General features: G+C 29.1%; 1 protein-coding gene across 1 annotated transcript in view; it reads left to right on the forward strand.

Annotated features, from left to right (window-relative positions):
* The first annotated feature begins 3,157 nt into the window (after positions 1-3,157).
* LOC148228268 (uncharacterized) overlaps positions 3,158-20,549 on the forward strand; it is a 72,518-nt gene continuing 55,126 nt past the window's right edge. The window contains exon 1 of the mRNA XM_088199077.1: positions 3,158-3,234. The gene's annotated coding sequence lies outside the window, so the exon portion shown is untranslated. The remainder of the gene's footprint in view (positions 3,235-20,549) is intronic.

Consider the following 20,549-nt stretch of genomic DNA (forward strand, 5'->3'; position numbering starts at 1 on the left):
TTTATTTTTATTGGCTGATGGTTTTTCTGCTTATCCGAAAGCTTTTCTGGTGGATCGACAGCACGGGCACCTCAAGATGTGGTAGAAACTAATGAAATATCTTCAGAATCGTTCGATACCACTGAATTCTGCATCCATCCTTTAACTTTACTCAAAAGAAAATCTTTGCTTTCAATTTTGCTGTTACGATTCAAATTTTAATAGACACTGAACAAATAAAACAATGCACAATAAAATAAATGAATAACAACATTTTTTGTTTATTCCATTGTTTTTTTTTTAAATATAATATAACGTAACTAGGCATTGATCGGCACGATCAACACCTCATATATTTATTACAGTACATTATACGTTGAGGCTTATATTATATCATAATATATTGTAAGGCCGGTCGTTCTGGTTTTTTCTCCGTGTATATCATCTGGCTGTTATAAAAGGTGGATATCATTATGAAATATCTTTTCTTATGTTTTCCAAATTTGGATAAGCGTTTTACCTTTTATGCCATGTTTCACCTGTAGAGGTATTATTTTATATTTTTGAGATTCTGGCAGAACCCTATTTTTCCGGATTGTTCCACAAAGTTCTGTTTTCCGTAAAAATAATAAGGAAGCTACATATTAAATTTAAATAAAATATCTTAATTGATTCTAGGGAATTTACTAAGCAAGATAAGAAAGAAAACGCCCGGCCACCAAGGAAAGTTCAGCAAAAAAAAACCCGGACGGTGCGCTGTTAAAGAAAAATTCATGTTTTCCAAGTAAGAGCATTTTAAAATTACCATGACCCAAAGTGAAAAAATTAAATTGAGTAAAATATGACATATTTATACAGTATTTTTTAAATAATTTTATTATCTCTGAAATAATATGCATATGTATATTCTAAAAATAAATATGTAGGTACATGACAAAATAAAAATAATACACATTCAATTGAAAGTATTTGTAAACATAAACTAATTGATACAGAATAGTTTTAACAAATTGATACAAAATATTAAACACATCTTTTATGTATTTAAAATTTTGTATCAATTCGTCAGCCTCTTATTAATTTGTACGCAATAAATGTGTATTGAAATGAAATAACTTTCCTTAAAAAACTAACTTGTTATTAAACCGCGTGAATGATGTTTCGTATGACCAATATTCGTCTGACTAGTTTCCATGTGAGCAATAGTCCGTTCATAATAAAAACAATATCCAATATGCTTTTAACTTTTATTCCTCTAATTAATTTATACTGGTCAGCATAATCGACTAATCCCCTTACCATACAAACGCCACTGACTGAAATTTATGGCGCTTTTAACGCCACATTAATATCAAAGAAAGATTTTAGAATTGCTTTTTTTAATCAACGGTCGCCAGGGTTGCCACACAATCGTGTCAATTCCGTCATGTGCAAGATTCGGTGCGAGTTAGCTGCCAAAAAAATTGAAAAGGTCCATAACTTTTTTTAATAAGTCAATCATAAAACCAAATGCTTTTATATTCTGAATATCCCTCCCATTAATTGCATTGGTATTATTTTTACGAACAATGTTAATTTATATTCATTCAGTATTTTGGTTAAATTAAATGCATGCCCTGATAACGTATCGAATGTTTTTATGACGCATGTTTGGCTAGCTTTTTATCGAAAACATATTAATCTCTTTATTATTTAATTTTATAAATGCATACACTGAAAAGCAGAGTATATTTTTTATAGAGATGCACATCGCACAGTGAATAATTTTTATGGTAGTCCATGCTAAAAATAAATATTAAAATCATTATGTTTATTATATCTATAATTAATATATGACAACAACGATATTAAAACACAAGTCTGCAATATATAGTATTTCATAAAAAATCTACTTCTAAATCTACTGCTTGCGATTTATCGATACGTTTTCTTGTCTTTATTAAAATAAAAATCCGTTGCACTTTGTAGAATTTACTGATTTTATGGCCAATATATGTACCAACCATATCCACAGTTCCTTATCTCAGGAAGGGTTTTCCGGTGATGATCAAATAATTGCAAAAGAGATGGAAAGAATATCTTATATGTATTTTTGTGCTGAATCCAACTCAGATGCAAATATCCTGAAGTAGAGATTAGGAAAACTTTTGAAAGATCTTAAGATCGTAACGATTTATTTTCGGTTTCTTAAGTTAAGTGTTTCCTTCCCGAAGGAAGCGCGACATTGATGAAAAATAAAACACTTGTTTCAGGTTACGTTTTAATCATCTCTTTCCCCTAGAGAGATCCAAGGCGCAAGATCCAAGGCAACCGTTGCGCCCCTTTCACTTACATATCCGTCTCCAATAAGAAAAGTAATGTCGGGAGACCATCAGTTAATTAACTTCCCGCCAGCTTAGTCTTGCACAATGCCTCAATGTGAAACTCGGCTAGTTATGTAGGTGCTCATTGGTTTAAATCGTAATATTTAATAAAATAATATTTTTAATCCTTCTTTTGCAAAGTTGATTTTAAGTCCACACTAATTAAAGAAACGGCGCTTTTCCCAAACCATTAATGGATAATCTTTACCAAGGTGTCATTTACGCATTACGATAATCATATGCAATTTGCCACATATTCAAGTTTTTTTCTATACGTGTCTGCGTCTGAAGGATACAGTTGTCTTCAAAGCTAGTAGAACTCTAAATTCCAGACGTCGATCTGGAATAGAGATAACGTGAAGAGGGAAGCGACTGCTTAGTTGATGGACCGTCTATCGATGGTGGGGGGCTCCAATTGGTTTATTTTTTATTATTAATTAACCAAAACATTATTATATTAGTTTAAAATGCTCATAGCACCACTGTGCGTCGTTTATAATATATTCATAGCACACTTTACGTCCGCACGTTGCAATTAAAATCCGAAAATATTGCATAAAACATGAACTACTGTTATTATTATTGCATTTTTTGCACGAATGCAGACACAAAGTAACGCTACGACATATGACTAGGCTAACAGTTCATTGTTGAGTCCGGATGCATTCTTCCGTGGTCTGCAATAATTATTGTGCGCAATATTTCCTAGCAAAACCTTTTGATATCTAGGCGAGCTTTGGATAGCGGGCGGTCTTCGCCACCCCGTTTTCCACCCTATATTCCACCCCCTAGCGAGCTTTCGCAGTTATATCCTCAGTGCACCTGTAGCTTTCGCGGCGGGTGGACGTTTTTCGTTTATCGTTTGCGTCACGTGCGATTCCGACTGATACCGGTAAATTGAATTATCTTCGACGGATATTTCAATTTAGTGAAAATATAATTTATTAATCTTTATCAATGGATGTTGCTAATAAACATTTAAGTTATATGTATTATTTAAAAGCCTATCGAAACTTCAAAAGTTTTTTTTAATAAATGTATTGCAATTAAATTGTACAACAAATTGGATTTTTTTGCTATAAATTTTTACTATGACAATATACTGATTTTTTTATTATTCTAATATATTTATGGCTAGATTTTAAATCGAGTATTTTGCCACAGCCAAGTATTGTAATATTACTAATCATACCAGTGCATAAAATCGACGATCGATAATAATATAACTTGCATATAATTATAAATCAGGTAAGATCAAATTTTTACCAAAAAAATATTTGTTTTTCAAGAATTTTATTAAAAATAAATATTTTTTTTAATAAATGTATGAAAAGTATTCTTACAGTTTAATTCACTAAAAGTGATTTTATTTGGAAAATCTGTATTCCATAAATCTTTTTCTTTCGGATTTTAAAAATGTAATTGAATTTATTTGATGATATATTTCTTAAGGCTTTTGAAGTTTTGAATTTTTGGTTTTAAATAAAATATGATGTTTGAAAATGCAAAAGTTTTTTAAAAGAAAAACGATCGATTTTTATTTTTTTATATGCTTATGTACAATACATATTACATAAAGAATGGTAACATAGCAAAATGGTATCATACTGTTGTATTACTGGGAGACAAGTGTCACTATAGTAAAATTTACATTATACCTTTTTGCTTATGAATCGTAATAAAATATGTTGAATGAAGAATATATTTTTCTCTCTTGAAAGATTCACTAGTTATATATAAAAATATCCAGAGGTTTATTATTATATTGTTAAATTACAGACATGTAGAATCTCAAGTAAGTAAGTGATATATATTGCTAAAATATTCTAATAATTTTAATAACAGTATTTTCTATGTTAATAAATTATATTAAACACGAAAGATTTTTAAACACATAATACGCAATTATTTTCAGCTTAAATTTATTACAGAAAATCGTACAATATAAAATTGAAGGAATGTCCTGCATTTCTCTTTTAACAAAAACGTAAGTTAAAATAATGCTAATAGTTAGATCCTCTTAATATTTTCTTATAAAACAATTTTACTACACTAAATTTAGTAACAATAATAATCAATGATATTTTGCATTGATATTATTTTTAATTGCAAAAATGTTTATTTTAATTTATATATTAAAAAAACAGTATTGAAAAATGTTTTAATTGAAAACATTTTTAATATTAAAACAGAATACCTGTTATTACAATTATTTAATAAAACACTATTCTTAATATTATGTTTAGGTGTCTTAATCTATCCTTATAATAAGGTAAAATATTATAATGCAATTAAATTAATCATGTATCGATTTACTTTTATTAATTTATACTCACATTTAATTTATTAGTATTCTACTATTAGGTAATGCCAAAATTAAAAATACTTTAATATGTTTATTTTAATTTTAATGATGCAAAATATAATTTCTTTCTAAAGATATTGGAGGTTTTGATCCAAAATATTTTTTCACTTCTTCTGAATTTTGATTTTTTCTTCGCTTAGGAAGTGTTGCATCGATCGCAATATATGGTAGTCGGAAGGAACAGGGTTGGGAAAATAAGGTGAATGAGAAAAATCTATCAGCAAAGTTCTTAGATTTTATCAAGAGTCAATTTCGCAATATGGGGACGCAAATAGTGTTGTAGAACTGTTGACTAATGCAGGACTATTTTTTTTCTTCCGTGTGCAAACATCTGATCACATTAGAAGCTTTATGCTTTTATTTTGCTAGTTTTAAGAGTTTCATAATGCATTATCTCTTTGCAGTCTCAATATACACACAAAATACATTTTTTTACTGTGAGCCTGGCCTTCGAAGTTTGTTTTTCTACTTGATCTTTAGATAACCACTGTCTTTTACGACTATTGTTTTCATACAATACCCATTTCTAATTTCTTGTTGTCAAATGATCAAGAAAAGGCGAGCAGCTTTTAGATCCAGAAGCTCTTGGGATATGTGGATATGCGCCGAATTGATTTCTTCGCTCAATTCGCGTGAAATCCATATATATTGTCTCCAAGCCTTCCCGATTTTATAAATGAGTCTGCACTGCTGGTCTCCTACTTGATATCGAAATTTCTCGATTAACATTTTATAAAACATAATTGACATTTACTGATATCTAATGAATCACATACCACTTAAGAAATGTTTTTATAAAAAATGTCATGTAATATACAATTTTGTATAAATTGTTCACTTGGTAAACATTCTGGTGCAATTGTTTTTTAATATTAGAATATGTGGTCCAGATGTGCCCCAAATATGTACTAAGGATATAATGGCCAAAGCACTACCTACTGTTAAAAGTTAAATTAAAAAAAACGGAATTCATTTTGGGATTAGCAAATATTATTATAATAATATAATATATATTTTTAGAAAACAAGCAGACTTGCGTAGTAAATAAGCTAATTAATTTAATATAATTATCTTCACTGTAAGCTTAAAAGCTTCCGTAAAATCTTAAACCAATTACAGACTACGTCTCATGCACGTTCGCATACTTAGAGTATATAAATACGATATTCATATGTGGATATACGTACAACGAAGTAAATATTCATAAAATAGGTATATATTATGACAGGATATTATATTATAAAAAAATAATAATTATAATATATTCATGTTATTATTTATCAAAATTTCACAAAAGTTTTTATTTATTATTAGTTTACGATAAATATGCGCATATTTGAGATTTTTATATGATGAAATTACAATAGAGCTTAAAATTAATAATCTGTAAAAAAGATTGTCTGCGTGCACATATATTATATAATTTCTTGCATAATATTTTAATAATATCATGATATTTCTTGTGAGTATATATTGTAAAATATGCCTTTTTTTCACTTAATGCGAGGAACGTATTCGTTCGACGTTTACGTGAGTTTTACGATCTAAAACGGATCGTTCGCAATATGGTTAAGGTTTTAAGGAATAAAATACCGTAATGGCTAAAAATTCAACATACAATATTAAAAGTTAATTATTTCTGTTTTTCATATTTATTTTAATCTATTAAATTTCGTATTAATTCGATTTATTATGTTTTAATTGACGTATATATAAATATAGAACATCAGGTGACTTTATCTTCAAAAGTTTATGTTATAAACCTAATCTTTGCTCATTATATATTTTAGGTTTGCTAGTAATAATTTAATAAACCGATATCGTTACTTCAACTTGGTTAAATACATTAATTTAAAGTTTATACTTTGTTATATTTAATATTATGTTACATGTAATAAAAACAATTTATTATGTAAACAAATATATTGTATGATACAAATATTTAAATTTCTTGATAAACTTTGTTGTTTAAACCACTACTTTGCTGATTATGTCTCAATATATTGGGTAAACTTTCCATTACTAGTAGTTTTACATACATACGTACTTGTTCTGAAGTCAACGAAATATACATGTTATATAAACTAAGTTTTAATCTTTTGATCGGTGGTGAGCGAACTATTTTAATTTCCGATACACTATTTTGTTTAAAATTTTGTCGCAACTCATGGATAGACGTTTTTAAATCGTCTATGAATTTAATGTTTGACTATATATTGGAAATTAAAAGCCGTAAGCCATTATCTTGATAAATCAACGTGTTGATTATCTGGCAGTCGATAAGAGACTGAGAGAGTACGCGATTTGCATCACGTCGCTTGACACTTCATCTCGCAACTATTGCGGCTGTCTCCTGTTCATTCATACTAAATTTTATTTTGCTACTTATTTTAGTATTTTCTTGGAGCGTTTTGTACTGATTTCAAATAATTATTCAGCACAAAACTTTAACGTCATTTTTTAATAGTAAAAAATCTTAATATGTGCTTTACAATTATTTTTAATAATTTTAAAAAATAAAGTACATTTTACATGAATTACACATAACTGAGAAAATATTTTTTTTAAGATACGGCAAAGAACTCTTCATGCTTTAAATTATTTTTTGGGTTTTCATTAAATAGACAAACATCGCAATACATATAAAAATATTGTGCGTTGATTTTTTTGAATGGCAGTAAAATCTAAATTCTGCAAATTTTTAATGCAAATATTTTTTTTTTAGGGAGCGTAACCCTAGGGGTGGTTGACCTCGCGGCCAATGAGACTCCTGATCGAATCCTATTAGACTGTTTATTATTTTTATATTTACAAGTTTGTTGTTGACGAATACGGCGTGACGTTTCTCGTGATGTCGGAGTTCGTGCAGTTGATGATGCTCAGGATGGCTCAAGCTGCATGCGACAGGTGTCAGGAGTGTCAGGTGGAGGCGCCTAGCTGGTTCCTCAGGAAGGCTGCTGGTAGATCGACTGCCGCTGATTCCGCTCTCTGGCGTCTGGTTTCTGTCTCGTGCCTCAGCGTCTCGTCTCTCGCTTGACTGCCTTGGGCTCTCTACCAAGGTCTTGTGTCAACTGCGGATCAACTGCCTTCTTCTCGTCGGAGTCCAGGCTTATATTCTTTTGGGGGATGCACCATTGCTGGCCAATCACGCTTGTGCGTCGATCTCCTAGCCAATCGCTGGAGTCGCTTCGTAGAATTCGAGAAATCGGATGTTGCATATTTGGAAGCGAGTTTTTGCTTGCTCCGACTTTCGAATTCTACGGAAAGGGTTTGCTGTTGTGATGATTAATTGCATCCGCACCGTTTAGCCACAAAAGGGATTCTCTTAACGACCCGTGTTGTGTGGTCAAAAGAAATCCCTCTTGTGCCATGATGTTTGTCTCATTATTAACGGTGAACATTCTTGGTTACGGGCATTAACAATGAGACAATTGCCCTTTTTTTGTCCGTTACTATTCATGGTGGTCGCCAGTCGCCACATTTTATTGTATATTTGAGATGCTGGCAAACAATATATGTATATATAAATAAATATTTATTTCTATCGTGTCTTAGAGATCAAAGCTAGTGATTATTATAAAATTATCTAGATAAATCCGATCGATCATCGCAGATTGGATTTAACTAGATTTTTCTAATCTCATGGATGAATATCGTGATGATTAAAATCGAGCAAAGATGTACTTATTAGGTATTACAAATTCTATAATAATGAGCTACTTTAGCTCATAGACTCTATGTGCTAAAGTAGCTCATTATCATACAAGATATACTTTATGACATAGAGTATATCTTGTATGTATTCAACAACAAAAGAATAGTACTGTTGATAACAAAAATCTCGATTATTCGGTTTTTAATAATTTAAGTTATCTAAATTTGCATAATGTTTTTAATAATAAATACATCAGAATATTAATATTTGGTATTAAAAGTGTTAGTTATAAAGCAATAAAAGTCTCACGCATGCTTACTTATGAGGAACCTTGCTCGCTCAGTTTATGATAGCAACCGTTACATGAAAAAAATTTGGTCATGGTGTGCATGAGAAAACTTCTCACGCCAGAACACCAATTATGCATCGCTCATGGTACTCATGGAATTCCTGAAAACCTTCACTAAAATATTAAAATAATAATCAATCTAAAAATCACTGTATCAGCGACATACCAAATAAAATATGACAATTTGTGGCAATATTACAATATAACCCATTAAAAATGATGCTCATATATAAAATACTTTAGAATCGTTTAAACCATAGAGTAAATAATGTATATATATATTATATGATATTCTTTACTCTACGTTTGCACGCGTCACTTTTAATAAAAAAATCTTAAAATAACGCAAATAATTGCAAAATGTTACCTGTGAAATGATAAATTGCAATTCCTCTGCTGTTTTGCACTGTTTTTACACGATAGTACGGATTAGGAAGCCATATTTTAATCAGTTTGTCGAATGCGCGGAAACGTGCAACACTAATCGTGTGTTTGGGGTCAATGATCTAGCCGCTAGATCATTGACCCATTATGTTTTAAAACACGCAAAATTTCCTCCTATGGGCCACTCTATATTATATGATATTCTTTACTCTATGGTTTAAGCAGGTGGAGTAGTTCTTATTATGAGATTAATATTCTTAAAATTAAGTACAAAAAAGGGCTTATTGATTTAAAAAAAATATTTGTGAAATTCAACAAAAATGGCATAAAGTATAGAAGTTTTTAAACCCTTAAAATTAACTGTTGCAGTACTCTGTCGATGTAATTCAAACTTATGCTTAGCATATGCAGTTTTAATATTCGCATTCTAGCAATTCACGAAACTTAAGCATGCATTTAAAAAAGGCATGATAATTTACCTTAAATTAAATATAAAAATAAGGTAAAGGGGTTTAACTGATGCACTGGAATATTTTATAAATATCAAATCGTTCGATTACATATAATCATATAATGTTTCCAATAATAAACTGTCATTGATAGTGTTATATATTTGCGGGTACTCGATGAATTCGGTATTTAGGGGGTCCGTATGGTTTGAAGTAATTAATAGGAATGCTGACGAACAAAGGACATTCCCCTATTTATATAATTATGCTAATTAGATGTAAGAAAAGGGGTGTCCGTCGTCTTAGTCTGAAAATAGACTTGCTGAATCAAAACTCGTATGAGGGGTCGTTGATTTTACAAAAACAAAGAGTTATAATATATAACAATAGCTAAAAATCAGTAGCAAAATACGTTACAAATTGCAGTGCTACTCGTTACACCATTTGTTGGATTCTCATTTGGAATCTTAAGAACCCTTATCAATTAAATAACCAATTTATAAATGCTATTTATTATGCAGTACACGTATATATAACTTTTTGTATATATTTTTTTTTATGTATTATTTTAAGTCATGCAGTATATTCCCTTTACTTAATTTTATTATTTTCATATAAAAATGTAACGTTATGTAACATATTTAATATTTATATGCAGATCAACCGATCGTGCCATGTCCGCTTAAGTCTCACCACAATAATCATAGTACCCGATTGCCAAACACAATAGTTGCAGGACAATATCGCATTATTTACATTCAACATTGATGTTAATTAACGCCATAAGAGCATAGCAATGATGAAACAATATTTTGGCACAGGGCCATTGAGATTTCGGCTGTCGCAATTCAATTAAACGGATTTGCATCTGAACCGATTAGGTCGATGCATATACATATGTATCTGTGTATGTAAATTGCATGATATTAACTGGTATTGGCGCGGTATTCGACACAATTTTACGCGAATCGCGTTCCAATTTTCCAAGTCTGCAAATTGAATAATTTAATATGGGAGCGCGACGATATCGAATTCGACAGTGACACGCTTTTCGAATTGACGAAATTTAAGCGAAGTCCTTTGGTGACAGCAAAACTGGCGTGTGAGAGTTTCGCTTGTATGTATATATGTACATATGTATTATAGAATAATAGCAAATATATTTGTATATTTTATTCATATATTATTGTATATATATATATATATATGTATTTGTGAGCGAATATAATATTTTATATTCTAGCATAAGGGTTGGAAATGTGTGCCCGCAGTAGCAAACACGTAGCCCGCGAAAGGCTTATTTTTTAGTGATTTTGAGTGTTGTGCGTATTCATTCGATTCACAAAGTGTTAGAGACCTTCGTTGTTTGAAATAGGTTTAAGAGAGCAAATATATGATATAATTCTTAATATTTGTTTTCTATTTCTCTGGCAAATAAAAAACACTCATATTGATATGATTTTTACAGAACGTTCTATTACGAATTGTAGAATAAATTAAACAATTTGCTTAGATAAAAATATTCAGATAGGTTATTTGATAAATACACATATTTATTAAGATTTTCTTTTCGGTATTTTTTTTCAGAACGATATTTTGATTATTTTTTTTAGTGAGATATAAATCGATTTTCACAAAATGCTATGGATAAATCTCTTTTTTTGATAAAATCTTAGTTATTAAATACTTTTATAATGGCACTCTAATTATTGATTTTTATATTTCTAAAAATATGTAGATTTTATTAATAGAATTTAATATGGGAAATATCATGTAAAAATTTGAGATAAGGATTTTTTTAATTTTTTATTTGTAATTAGTGAGGTATGAGGTCTCGTATTATCATGAAGCAATTTTGTTTCAAGTTCGTTTATCAACACTGGATGTTATATTGTTAATTTTCTATGCATTATTTCAATTTCTCCACAACAATATTATGCTGTAATAGTCTCGACTGGTTTAAGAAATAATCGATGAATATTTCTACTAGAATATTGTCACTATATTTTCACAAACTTAATTTTAAAGCTTCTTTGCTCTCTAAGCACTGTTCTAATATTTTTTGGTTATCGTAAAGAATCCATTTTTCATGGCAATAATACTTTCTTATTGTTTATAAGCGCAAAAATATCAGAATTTATAATGTTCGTGCGGTACCCATTTGTTTATTTTTGCACCTTTTCCATAGCATCGTGAAATGCTTGTAGGAAATCTCAGTAAAGCGAAGCTCTCAGGACCAAAGAAAAAATTCGTTATATTGAATGTAAGGAAGATGATATACTTTTATTTTATTTTTAATTACCATACTACATAATCAAAATAAGCTCTTCAAAGATTGACAGATCGCTTTTTGTCTATTTTTAAGGATACTGTAATAAACACAATAAAATGTATTGAAAAAATATTTTATAAAAAAAATTTGAGGGTCGGCGAAACACTTTGAATGTCGCTTGTGAATACATCGGGCACCCACCAAATCAAGGTCGAATTGAGTAATATTATGTCAAGTTGTAACGTCATTCTTAAATTCGTTATACTGAGATAATTTTTCGTTACAATGAAAACATTTTGTATGAAAGTTTTTCGTTGTTTGTGGTTCAACAGTGTTTCGTAATATTTTTCATAAATAGTAAATAAAGGTCTTCCACGGTGATCGGATTATTGCGCACACCAAAATTACAAACAGCAAAATTTTTACATAAAAATGATTGTTTGATTGTCAAATATATTTTACTTTTAATTCTAACAGCTTTATATTCTTCTCTATTTCTAATTAAAAAAATGTCTATCTTACCAAAAATTATATATAAAATTGTAAAATATTTTTAAAACGTGTTATTTTAAAATTAAATCATATTGACATTTGTAAAATAAACGGATTTTTTTTACATATATTGACGTATTTTTAAATATACATATATGTGGATATTACTCATTTATTTGCACAATAATCACCGTAGAGTCTTCCACTGAGTCCATTTTTAAAGTTAAAATGCCAGTAAGCTTTTTATAGAATTTATATACAGTAGACCCCTCCAATAACACGGTAAATTAGGGACGTGCTATTTGGGTGTGTGTAGTTGGGGTTTTTTATACATATTGTATATAAACAATATTATTGATTTCTACATATATTTATATTTGTTAGAAAAGTTAGATTGTTCATGATTTAGCAGTTATACCTTAAATCCGTTTGTATACAAATAAGTGGTTTATTTTTAGAAATAAGCTACTTTTCTAATTATCCTCTGCATTTTTGTTCAAAATACCTTAATTTCTCTCATATTTATATATGTCTTATTAAGTTTGTTTGTTCAATTTTTGTTTTGTTTGTATGTATAAATAAATAAAATAAATAACAGTTTTTATTGCCCCCGATTTTTTTAACCACATTAAGGTAATTTAAACTGAACTAAAAAATTTAACTGTCTTGCCACATATAATAAAACTCATTATTATGACATTGTACATTTTAAAGATATCATACATTTGCTTAAGAAAATCTTGAAAAGATTTTAGAAAATAAAACCACGCCGGGGTCACTACTTTCGGGGTTTTTCTCAAATCATAATTCAGATATCTCTGTTGTTCAAGTAGTCGTTATTGTGATCTTTAAATTATGACTAATGGCGCAGGTAGTTAAAAATCCCTACTTCTACAGCAAAGATTAAAAGATTATATTAATCTTTACAAGACCCTAAAATAATTAAAAAGTTAATTAAACTATGACAATTCTATACTTTTTTTGCAAACAAAGACTTTAGTTGTTTATAGATGTATTATAATTATTCTATGAATTTAATATTAGTAGTATCATATTTTATTTCAATTTGGTCTCATTTCATATATACAGATAGGTTCAAATTGTGCATAAATAATTATAAAGCAGTGGCAGTGTTATCAGCGTCTGCTGAATTGTACGAAATAATTATACAGAGATATGTCTTCAATCACTTTCGGAAAGTTTCGTAAGACCAACAGCACAGTTTTATTTAGTTTCTCCCGTTCTACTGTTACTAACCTTCTGTCTTTCACGAAAATGGTAACAAAATATAATTCAAGTAGACGTCATATATACATATTTTGAGAAGGCCTTTGACAAGGTTTGCCATGGGTTATTTTAAAAAAAATATCGGATCTTGGTTGCTCGGATGATTTAACTCGGTTGAGCGATAGTAAATAGTTTGTAACCTGTGGCGGCTGATTGTCAAAAGAGTATTTCACCCCTTCGGGGGGTCTTAAACGATCTGATATTTTTAATCTAACGTAAAAACATCGCGACGGTTAATTAAAATGAGTTAGTAAGTTTATGAAAAATATCATATATGAATAAATAATGCACAAAATATATTTTTCAAATTGATAATAAATTAAAAAATATGTACTTTAAAAAGCTTAATACTTAATTTGAAGTATGTATAAAATATGTGACTGTTTCCTTAAAGTACACAGATTAGGTTTGCCTAAATTTTCCTTCTCTCACAAATGAATATCATGAAGATTAATTTTAATCGAGGTAGATCGTACGTATTATGTATATATAGGTATATGCAATATACATTAAGTATTTAATTAAAAAATAATCGACTTTGTAAATATTTATTAAAAACTTATTGTAAAAATATATCTGTCATCATAATTACTTATTTACTATTTATAAATTACGGATTGGCGTGATTCATTCGATATACTAATTTAAAAGTAACGTAAAATAGCTGTAGACTGACTTTCATTATATGCAAGTTGGAAGCAAAACAAATTTATAATGCATCATTGTATGTGTTTAAATTGTTTAGGAATCGATAGTATATATGATTAATTTTCTTCGGAAAATTCGCTCGGTATTGTGAGTTATTGGAGTTTCTTTAGAAACATACGTTTTCTACTGTACACTATCATAGTAAGAAAACTAATTTTCGTTTTCTAAAGATGTTGTGAAAATTGTTGTATACAATCGTTTAAATGGAAGGATTACTGTAAACAGCAATAATTCATTACTATACATATGTTTTATCCCAGTATGCAATATATACTAATACAAAGCACACACGCGGAGGCGCAGTGCTATTATTTTCAAGTTGAGCAATTTGTTTCGCTTTAACTTTTTCCGTCTTTGCGTTCAACAAATTGAACTTATGGTAATCGAGGGATATAAAGGATATAAAAGCATGTGTAACTATTATTCGCCATTGCTCCCGCGGGGGCAGTTACCCTCGACAACATCGCCAGTGGAGTGGTCTTTTTTTGTCTCTGCTAATTTTGGCCGGTCACGAACCGAGAAGTGAAAGCAGAAATTGCAAGGAGATGTAATCATTAATATCAATTATTGGGTATCAACGACAATATGGATGTTTACTCACTAGAATGTTGTTTCCACGGAAATAAGATTACACGCGAGGTCGATATATGTAAGTGTGCCTAAAAATATCCACCCAGACACGTTTCAGCACGTCTCAACAAAAAACTGTTTTTTATACAGCCCCTATAATATTTTTTCTACTATTCTTAGTGTTGAAGACGTGTCAGCTATATTTCAAAAATGTTCAAATGCGAGTAGCTAGTGATGTTATTGTCATTGAAAATACTTAGTTCGCATGAATGTGTATACATAGTAGTGGAAATAATAAATATTTTATGATACAATGTTTCGACTATCATTAATATTTTATTTGTATCAATATTTTTTATTTATTTTAAGATTTACCCCTCTCACTTTTCTCATTCGTATATCAAGTTTGTTTCTGATTTTGTACCCATGCATATGATTATTTTTATAATACATATTTATTAGTAATAACTTGTATATTTAATTAATATTTGTTGCATTAAAAGATACGTAATCTCAATTCGCAACAAAGGTTTAAACATAATCATCACCCACCCAGCGCGATTTTATTTTAATGATTCATCATGATATTTATCTGTGAGATTAGGAACATCTAGTTAAATCTAAGATGTCAGCGTTTAATCATTTGATCGGATTACTAAACATATTTTGATTGTTTATATGCATACTACTCGTTGTTATTTCGATTCTTTTCTATCTTGAAAGTTAAACATAAAAAGCCATATAGAATATTTTTAGTATAAATTTATAAAAAAATATTAAAATAGATTTAATGTTTAATAATGTATAATTGTTATCTAAATACATACATATGCCATTTAATGTTGATTTTGGACTTCACATTTGTAATAGATCATTAAAATATGTGGTAAATTACTATACACGACATGAGCATTGTGAATGTACAATTTATGCATGTATGTTATATATCATATATAATTTATTCACTAAACTGATTCTCGCATCGCTCACGTACAATCTCCATTGGAATTCTCCAATTTCACCACATAATTAAAGAATACCTCACCGTTGTCAGATTGCCGGGCTTATTCTTCCCTTCACGTATATTTCGTTCACGGGTAATTTTGTAAAAGCGACATTAATTTTTCCCTAGTAATTTCTCATCTAGAAGAAAAAAGTAACCAAGGCTTTATTTTGTTTGCAGCCAAGAGAAGCTTTGAATCTGATTTAAAGTTGCACGGTACATTTTTCATCGTTTCTATTGTTAAAGCTTCGTAATATATTCATTTTTTCCCTTATTCCTTCAGATCTCGTTTTTTATTTATGCGAAACGCGAATTTGTATCATTTTTGTCCGCTGTTCGTAAAAAACGACTTAGCGGCAATGAACGTTAATGTCATTTCGTTTTTTACGCAGTCGGTTAAGATTAAACGACAGATTTGTATATTACTTATTTTATAAAGCTACAGTTAGTCAAGAAATGTGTCAAAGCCATTCATTATATTTAAAAATAATATATTATATTATTACTACCAATGTAAATAATTGATTTATGCATGTGTATATTAATAATTAATTACACATCGGATAAATATGGTTTATTCGCAAATATCTGATATTTGATAAATGGTCTATATTTTAAACAATAGACATAAACTTATTATTATTAATAATATCATAGATTTTTTAATGTGTTAAAAAAAACTTTAATAGAAATACTAAACTAATTAGGGTAAGAAAAAAAAAACAATATATTAATTTAAAAAAATAATTACAGTAAATGAAGTAGTATGTGTAATCTAAGTGAAATCTCTCTGTAACGAATACGAAAATAACGTAATTCCCAGTATAATGAATCTCAATTTGTCCCCGAAAATTTTATCATACAAAATATTTCATTGTGACGAAGACTGATCTCAGTATAACGAATTTACGAATGACGTTACAACTTGACACAATATTTCTTTGAATTCAGTTCGTCCTTGATTTGGCGTATACCGAAAGTGTTCACAAGCTACATTCAAAGTGTTTTGCCGACCTTAAAACTTTTTTTTGTGTTCGTTACAGTATCCTTAAAAATGGACAAAAAATATCTGTCAATTTTGTAAGAGGCTATTTTGATGCTGTAGTATGGTAATTAAAAATAAAATAAAAATATATCATCTTCCAATATAACGAATTTTTTAATCGCTCCAGTGAGTTTCGCTATACTGAGATTTCACTGTAGTAACTTTCTCCTGCAACCATTTCACGATGCAATAGGAAAGGTGCAAAAATTAATAAATGGTACCGCACGAATTGACCAAAAGGCAAAAAAAACATTTTAAAAAAACATACATTTTAAATTCTGATATTTTGGTGCTTAGAAACAATAAGATGCGATGATAAATGGATTTTTTACGGTAACCAAAAAATATAAGAACAGTACTTAGACTGTAAAGAAACCGAATTTTTAGTATAACGATTTTTTTTCTTCGGTCCCGTGAGCTTTCACTGTATTATTCCATTATTTTTTAGTATGACGTAATAATTCTAAAGGTCACTAAAAATATTTAATACAAATTTTTACCTAAAAGTTTGGTTATTTAAATAGCGTTTTTTTAGTTTTGAAAAATTTTGGGAAAATAGTTTTTCAAAAAGTGTAAGTAAATTTTAATAATATATTATTATGTATAATACATAAAACATTTTTAATTTATGTTGATCTGAATTTTAGAGGGTATAAAGTGTATTATGAATAATATATTATAGTATACAATCCTAAAATTTTCATAATTTTTTTTCCATAAAAGTATTTTTTATTAACAGTATAATATTATAAATATTTGTTTTTTGATAGCATATGTATTTTCATGTTATATTCGTTTTTTTAATTTTGCTGGATATATTATTAATAATTTTCTGATAAAATGAACAATTTTGCTCCAATATTAAATATTGTATTTTTCATATCAAACATAATTATTTAATCCATTAGACGAATTTATTATTTATACGGTATTTTGCGAAACAAAATATTTTTTGCTTTGAATTAAATTATTGTTAATAAAAAATTAATAATATTATTATCATAAGTAATTATAATTTTAATTCAAGATAAAAACTAATTACATGATTGTATCAGTAAGAAAAAAAAATTATACTTAGTATTAAAAAAATATATTTAATGATGTAAATATGTATAATAAAACAACTATTAATTGCTTTAAAATAAACAAGTATAACTATTTAAACTTATTTTATGCGTCTTACAGAATTACATTATCTGATTTGCCACTAAACGATTTTCAGATACATTTTATGCCAGTAACTTTTTTTCTCGACACATCGTATAATAATAAATACACTGCCTATTACTTGGCGCTTGTATACATTTTAATATTTATTTGAGTACTGCGTTGAAAGTAAGCTTATCGGCATTAGACGCAAAACGGGCGAGCTTAAAAAAATTAAAGCGCTTCACATTTTTCAACACGAAAATATATAATAGCATGTTTACAGAATATCGCATTTTACACAGAGAGAGGACTCACAGAGGCTTTGACGCAATGCTTTTCGTCGTATCATCACGCCTCATCCCTCGAACGAGTGCTGCGGCAAGATAAACGAGACAATACGGGCAGAAAGCTCGAATCGAAAACTGGCGCCACCGAAATGGCATATTACAATATTTTTATCCGAGCCCACACGTTTTCTGTCCTTTAATCAATCTCGCGATTCGGGAAAATAGGTGTAAATATCTTTAACATATGCGCGTGCGAGATTGCCGAATGAATTATGGGAGTAAAGAAAAAAGAATAGGAAAACGTTGGATGAAGATAGTTTGGTTCATTACAACAAGAGTCAAAATGATTAAATACAAATTTATAAAGGTATTTAATTGTAGATTATATATACTTTTACCAATACGCTATTGTAACCATATAACTAATTGAATATAAATATATTATATTTAGAAATGAGTATACTTTTTGAGTACAAAAAGAAAACCGTATCTAATCATCTGTCTGCACCACAAATATTTCTGCTATATCTATTTAGTACGCATTAATAAATAATTTACAGGGTTTAATAATGATATTTTATTAAAAATTATATAAACTTGTATAATACATGGTTATTAAATTTTTATCATCATTTAATCAGTTATTAAATTTTTATTAAATATTAATGATTATTTTAAATCTGTTAAATTTTATATATACAATAACGTTATCATAACGCTTAGTAGTCAATTAGGCGGACTATAAATTGTGAGCAATATTTTAAAGCAGTTCATACAAACTGTATTTTTGAAAAATCGTTCAATATACTCTCCGTTATTTTTTCTATTGCTACTAAATAAATATGTTCTACTCTAGCAGTCACAATTTTATTTTTGTATAAAAGGCAATCTTATTTATTTATAAATTATTAACTGCAATAATGAATTCGTGTAAATATGTTGGACCATAGTTGACGTGAAGAGGGAAGCAGCTGCTCCCTCAGTTTTCTAAGTCTTGCTTGATTCTTGAGTGCTTCAAGTTGTGTAAATGAAGGTTTCTGTCGGAAATGAATTCCGAATGGAAGTAAACAATGTGGGCTCATTATATACGCTAGAAGAGAGTAGCTTATTTTACTCAGCACACTTTTGCGACGATTAGAGCGAAATTAAACTAGTTACTTCTTTGTAAGATTCTTTTGCGTAACCGTTAAAGTTTAATATTGTGAAAATTTGGTAGCACTGCACTTGTCATTCTGCATTCCATAAGCTATCAGTATTAGCCTTATTTTGTGTAGAGCACATAACAGCTGTGGCTTATGGTCCATTTAGAGATGCATAAAAAATGCATTCTACTTCTGGGTTTTAAGGCCAAATGGTGTGATTTTGCAGCCAGATAGAAAAGCTGGTAATAGTTTATTTTAGAAATATATTTAATTTACCACACATGCAAATACATGTAGATGTCGATATCAGGCAGTGAAGTTGAAATGGTAGGTCTTGGAAGTCTCACTGGTATGACAAGTGACATACGTCTTCGTTTTCTTCAGTCGGTAATCTCATCATGATTGCTCGTATGAGTCTTAGTTTTGTTCTTTCGTGACGCTTTGTCACAAGTGTCAAATAATTCATATTGATTGTTCGAAGAAGCTTTGGTAAATCGCTGATGAGTATAATTAAAAACCAATTTTTAAAAATACACCCCTATTTGTTAACGCTTATCATAGTGTGTGTGAGAATGAGAGAGAGAGATGTTAGATAATTAAATGTTTGTTTTTATGGCTATGTTAATGTGTGATTATTGATCAAACTGAAATTTGGTGGTTATTATGCAATACTAGGTGTCTTACACACCTTTGTTGCGCTATAGTTTTACCTTTCTTTCTTGTTTAAAGCCATATATTATTAGTTTCTTGAGTTCTAAATTTATCATTGACAACAACGCTATTGTATTCTTAGAGATTTATTTTTTATTATTATAAGTTATTTGTCGTGGGACCTTTAAATTAATTATTGAAACTCTTTATTGTCTATTGAGATTTTAACGCCTCTTTTCTTACAGTTAATGCATATTTGTGAGAAGTTCTTTTTACTTGGTCCGGTAGTCTTCTTATTAGGTAGTAAAATAAAGGATTATTTTAGAATATCGAACACTTGATGACACGATTCGCGATCTTTATCATTTCAACATAATTAAAAAAACATATTTGCAATTA

Source organism: Plectrocnemia conspersa, unplaced genomic scaffold (assembly GCF_051122295.1).
Source record: "Plectrocnemia conspersa isolate PC_06_02 unplaced genomic scaffold, ASM5112229v1 ptg000012l, whole genome shotgun sequence".
Lineage (NCBI taxonomy): Eukaryota > Metazoa > Arthropoda > Insecta > Trichoptera > Polycentropodidae > Plectrocnemia > Plectrocnemia conspersa.